Source organism: Protomyctophum bolini, assembly GCF_963924005.1.
Source record: "Protomyctophum bolini genome assembly, chromosome: 4".
NCBI classification, from domain to species: domain Eukaryota; kingdom Metazoa; phylum Chordata; class Actinopteri; order Myctophiformes; family Myctophidae; genus Protomyctophum; species Protomyctophum bolini.
Genome location: NC_137865.1, coordinates 35,105,506 through 35,112,120, shown reverse-complemented (window position 1 = coordinate 35,112,120; position 6,615 = coordinate 35,105,506).

The following is a 6,615-nucleotide window of genomic DNA, read 5'->3' as shown; positions in this document are numbered from 1 at the left end:
CAACTAGCTGCACGCACGTTGAGGAAGCTGTGTTGTTTGAGGGAAGAGTGTGGTGGGCCCTAACGGAGCATTAGCCGTTATCACAAATGTGATGAGGTCAGCACATTTTGGGCACATTTGGGCAAGTGGCTATGGCCGTTTTAAGCCCAAGGAGTGTTTTTGTGCAAAATAATAATACACATATAAACCCCTATAAAACAAATGCTGACAGCCGGTCCGCAAGTGGATTCACGAATGTATATAGACAATATTTTAGGCCAATAAAATAGACTATACCAAATTTCCCACTCCACAACCATGGCTGCCGGACTACCATATGTGTATGTTTGCTTGAGTTTCTTTGTGTTGGGGAACTGATTACCACTATGTAAAAGTTAAAGTTCTATTGTGGAAGTCAGTATAGGCCTACACTGCAGTCTGAGATCCAGAGCCCTATTTTGGCAGCGAAACTTAATTACTGCCGTGTCACATGTTCTTGACTTGTGCCGTGGGGCTGAGTCCGGATATGTTTTATAGTATTTCCACAAAGCTAAAATGCAGTAGCACCAGGCGCTATCACTTGTGCTCGGCGATAGAGGCACGTCATTATTCATGGGTGTGTTTTGGGCGTTACATTCATAAAGTATAATAGAAATTTGTGTACTTGGCGACCTTCACGAGGGAGGCTCAATTAGGTCTTTCGCTAGCTTAAGAACAACATTTGACCTTCCTCAGTGCAGTACTGGAAATACCTGCAAATTAAACATTTATTGGTGCAAACATTTGGGTCACCTTCTACTCCTCCTCCGAGGGCTGATATTCTGATTTTAGGAAAGGGACATGAAGCCTCTCATTATTACACATTTCTTGTAGAGCACTCTAATAAAAAAAACGCCTCTGCTCTCAGACAGATATGGGAGGTTGATCTGGGTGTCTCTTACACAGAGGGGGAGTGGACTCGGCTTTTAAAAAAAATTTCTACCCTGTGATTGAAAAATAAATAAATAATAATAATCATTAAAAAAAAAAGAGTGTCTTCACTGTCTTGTGCAGTGGCGCCTTCGGGACGTAAAAAGTGGGGGGACAATATTCGAGATTGAGAGTTGAGACTAGAGCCATTACACAACGACGATTGCACAACAAAATGGGATCCGTGCTAGAGAGAGAGACCACCAGCGCCGGTCGGGAAAAATAAATAAATAGCCCAGTCATTCCCCAATTAGTGCAGGGGATATTCAGACCCAGAGTTGTCTTCATTACTACTTGTACTTGCATTAGTACTGCTCCATAGCTCCAATATCACAGAATTGTCTCTTAGCACGAGGAAGACATTAGGCCCTAATGTCTTCCTCGTGCTAAGAGACATCTGTGATATTTTGACAAATCAGTTTACTGATTTAATATTTACATGTAATATACACCAACTCCTAGCCCCTGCATTGCTTTAAATAGGTCAGTGATGTGTTTTTAGCCTGGAAACCGACAGGGCTAATGGGCAGGACGTGGCAGCCCCTCTCTCTGCCAATGATCATGGATGTGCCAAAGATGCATTCAATTAAGCTGGCAGTCATCCTATCACGCAGCAGTTCAAAGGTCTCTAGCTGAACACCGAATGAACGGGGGCCATCTATTGGCAGCCTATCTCAACCCCTCCCCTTCAATAACATTTTAAAAGTGGGTTTACGGCTTCACTGACTACATTCCTACATGAAATGCCAGAGCAAGCAGCCCTTGCAATTAAGAGAAGAGAGAGAAAGTGAAGAGCTTGAGAGCGCTTCAGTGATGCTATAAAAATAAAAACAATATACTAGCCTGGCTACTATGTTGCAGTACGATTGAACAATCAGTCAGATTGAAGGAGTGCTCGTATTCTTCGAGTTCACCACCCGTGTCCACCTCAGGCAATAATGTTTTTCCCCACATTAATTAAATAATCACAACATGTAATAAGATTATTTATTTTATTCAGAATGACGTATATGAATCAATTTTCTGACTACTTCGAAGGGAGGCAGCATTTGTTTGTTGTTGCCAGCTGTGAGTGGACAAACGCCTTATTATAGCCCTACTGTATATTATAATCACTAGTTGTCACCAGAAATAAGATCAGCAGCCAAAACCAGAAGGAAATGAGCTTTGTTCGAGGTCACTGTATTAGCAACACGATCATACACCATGAGCATGGTCTATGAGTCAGCAGTGGATGCTACTGGGATCTGGCAATAAATGGCATTGGTGTGGGGTGACCAGAAGTGTGTACCCTTTCATACCATTGGCGAGACTTGGATTGACGAGGATCTTTGTTACAGTCAAATTAGTTTAACTTAGGTCAGGTGTGAGTCGACAATTTAAATTAGCCATCACCACTAGCATACTGTTTTGGGCCGGGCTGGCCACTTCTCTTCAGTGCTTCACTGTAAAAAGCACAATAACCCCAAAAGATTTTAATCCTTCAGATAAGAGGCATGCACTAAAACCAGTGCATTAGCACCATTAGTTCATTTGTTATTGCCGGTGTCAGACTGCAGCACGGTGATGCCAAGTCTGTGCAAAACAGAGACATCAGACGTCATTATTTTAGTGCTCAGGCAAATGCTTAAACAGTAATTGCATTCGTTCATTTGCCATTGCACTCTTTTTGTCTCTGGCAGGCCTCCGTCCATCCGTCCATCCGTCTGTCTGTAATTCCATGATTGATCCCTCCCTGTTAGTTAGACATACTACAATAAATGTTACCCGTACAAGTATTTAATGATTGCTCTGGTTATACACTGTGAAAGCAAGACTAATTCCAACCGTTTGGAAGAGAGCACAGTTGAGAGAATCTTGACTCACCTTTATGAGCTACTATAGCCTTCCATTTTGGCATCGTCCCTGATCAGATGTTTTTGGAGACAGTGATGTATGGTGTAATAGACATTATTGTGGATGTTGTCTTAAATCTGAGCCCTTGTGCTGCACAATTAGCACAAGACAGTATATAGATTAGGAAGATAATAGCCTACAGACAGAAAGAAAGAAAGATTAGGCTACATGTTGATTTCGGGATCAATGCTAAGAACATTTCATACAAAGTCCATGTATTTATTAAAATAAGGTTTTGTAATAGAGGCACAAACACAAGTAGTAGAAGTGCCTGCCTGTACCAATTTATTTTTCAAATTTAAAATATACCAGTTGTATAACTCGTATAAACTCGTTGCTATGATTAGGTGATGTAATGGTGATGTAAAACAAACACGGACAAAACAAACATTAGACTCTCTTTATAGTAAATTGCATTTAATATTTGTGTTAGGGACAAGATGACGTAAATTTCCCTTCATTGTCAATAGCATTTTTGAGTGGTGCAACCACTCCAAGGAACAGCAATGTCCGTGTTGTTTACCTATGTATGTGACGTTCACCTATGTATGAGCACGAGTATGACTATTAGTACCAGTAGGGGCGCTGTTGTGCCAAACAGAGAGAGAGATAGTGCTGTACTGTTGCCTGCTAATGAGAGAGAGAGAGAGAGAGAGAGAGAGAGAGGAAGAGTGGGGGGAGAGAGAAGTTGCACCTCTCAGTTCACACGGGTGTGTTTTAATGTTTGTTTAACTATAAAAAACAGACATTAAACCTGTATATAGATGTCAATCAATCAATCAATCAATCAATCAATCAATCAATCAAAGGTTAGCCCTAAAGTTTAATGAATCCTGAACCACTTTTAATTGAATAAGGTGAGCTGAGGCACAGAAGGAGTTGATCCCAGTTGTCAGACCACCATTCATTCAACCCCAGAGAGAGAAGTTGTCACTGTAAATCCATGAGATATTAAACAGGGAATCATTATACTGTTTTTTCTTAGCTATGGTCTACTCTGAAGTGAATATTTCAGAAAGTTTTCAGCTCATCTTCCATAGTATGCTCATCTGATGAGCCTCCATAATAGACCATGCACAGCGGCCATATTTCCATTAAATTAATTAAATTACATTTTTGTGTTTGTGTTTTGTGTTTGTATTTTCTGTATATTTGAGTTAAGGACCCCCTCTAAAACAAGACGATTCATCTCAAGGAGCTTATCCTTCCAATAGAGCACCGAAGTCTGACGTCAATATCGGTAGGGCGCAAATCCACGGGTTCATGTACTTTTTATTGATTTTAGATTGCCTTTTAGATTGCTTCATATGGATATGAAGAATCAACTGACTGAGAGAAAACGCTATTGTTACTGCTACTGAATTAGTTACATTTTCGCTAGAAACAGACTGTATCATATAGTGACTGACTGTCGCAATGATACAGAGACACCTCCCTGACAATAACGCTGAGACAGCTTGTTTATTTTTGGACCACAATGCTTATAGTAGACGATATTAAGATCACCCCATGTTATTCTCCATAGAGAAATTACTTCTGTGGCCCAGGGAAATCGATCGAGGGGATGAGCAAGTCACGTCAGGACTTCGGGGGTCTATAAAGATCAATTCTTTTTAGGTTTGAGGTTGTTGTTTTGAGTTGTGGCCACTCAGAAAGTTGGGATAAACTTCGCATAGAGGATTTCACCTATTTGGACATTTAGCCCCTTCAGTTTATCTCTTAAGGATAGAGGGAGACAATAGCAATTACTTTTTCTACGAGGCACCATTTCAGCCAGCTATAACCAGAATTAATTTCAATCACATGGCAACCTGGCTGGCTGCAGTGTTGTCAAAGTTACTCTAAAACAGTAATATTATTACTTATTACTTTTAAAAAGTAATAAGTACTCTACTTATTACTCCATGCCAAAAGTAACTAGCTACTTATTACTTTACTTATTACTTTTTTCCTTGCCCTCAGTAATTCCATCTTTTGTCCCCAAAAGTCTTACTTTGCATTTTCAACATAAGCAGTGATTTCTCCCCCTTTTCTGCAGTGTTTATTTAACTCTGAAAAGTGTTCTGTATAGTGTACACATCATGATGGGTCCATTTGGTTCCATTTGTACACTCATTTGAATTAACCCAGTCTACCATTATAAATAAACACTCAAGCCCAAAGTACCACCACGGCTTGTGAAAATAGTAACAAGTTATATTTGGAAAAAAGTAAATGTAATATTATTACTCAAAATGAAATGAAAGTAACTAGTTACGTTACTAGTTAAAATATTACTTGACAACACTGCCTGGCTGGCAAGATTAGATCAATTTAGTGGCTTGGAACCTGTGTGATTTGGCACCTTGCGGGACCATGACGCCCACTCAGGATGGCGATGTTTCGTCTGGGCAAATGATCAAATGTTGTCCTGTGGACACCTGTCTCTGCTTGGGCTATAATCTATTCATAAAAACATTTTAATGTGCTCTCATGCCTTAGGAATTAGGATCCATCATGTCACAATAATGGATTTAGCAATTTAGAGGCACTTTTTAAACTGCGTTGGACTGATTAGATAAAACCATTCAGCATGGAGAGAATGCAATGGGCACGTCAGAGCACGGTGTATTACTTTCATCACCACGCATTGCCAATCGACCCATTAACTGAAAAAGACTCAATTATGTCAATGGTGGTCTCATAACATGAGAAGGGGCTTTGGGGGTCAGGATATTGATGGGCCGTGATTTGAGGAGCTTGTCACAGAAAATGGAACATGTTCCCCAGAAGATTATGGCTTTTCCGGGTGATCTTTTCTCTTTTTTTTTAATACTGTTTTTATTAGGCATTTTTTGTATGACAACATCAGAATATTATCGACTGATAATGAGTAGTTCAGTTATATAAAATTAAAAAAATGACAGGCAATGTAAATGTTCCACATACAATACATAATAAAAAAGACATATAAATGTGATAAACATGAAAAAACTAAAAACAGTTAAACAATGTGATCTTTTCTCTTGACAGCATGGAATACTGTACAGTGTACTGTACATACTGACCAAAGAAAGACAGACAGATGGGCGGACAGACAGACAGACAAAGTTTTTAGTTTTTGTTCTTTTTATTATTACATGTTTGTTTTTGTTCTGTACGTTCTTTCATTGGAGGTTTTATGTTATGTTATTAAAACTCAGCGGAACATGAGTGTCTTGAACTGCACCTTGCACCGACAAAAAAGAAAGAAAGAAAGAAAAAGAAAAGAAAAACTCATCTTTGCTGCAGAGGCAGAAATTATGGCTAGCTATTGGCCATTGGCCAGGTTTCATAACCGCATACCGTTTAACTTTCTATAAATACCACCGGGTATGGTCCAAGTTGATCAAGTGTGATTGAATCTGAACGGACTCCAAACACTAGAGCCAAGTTTCTTTTAAGGCAGTTTAGAGGGGAAATGCTTCCCTCTGCCCAGCTTCTGATAGGTCTCTCATCTGAGTAACTTGAACATGTTATTGAGATGCAATGCACTCTGGGGGGTAATTTAAGTATAAACATGGCGGCGGCATTGGTGTAATGAATGTGTGTATCCCAGTAACAAAGCTGATGATGACTAGGGATAACAAGCTTATTGAGTACCCGTTATCAATAAGATTTGGGTTTATCAAGTCTGTTATCGAGCATAAAAAAATGTAATCATCCATGCTGGCACAAACATGTCTAAAGTGCATTGATACCTGCCAACCAGCGCTGCCCGGGTAAACAAAATTACACTTTTAAAGTGACTGT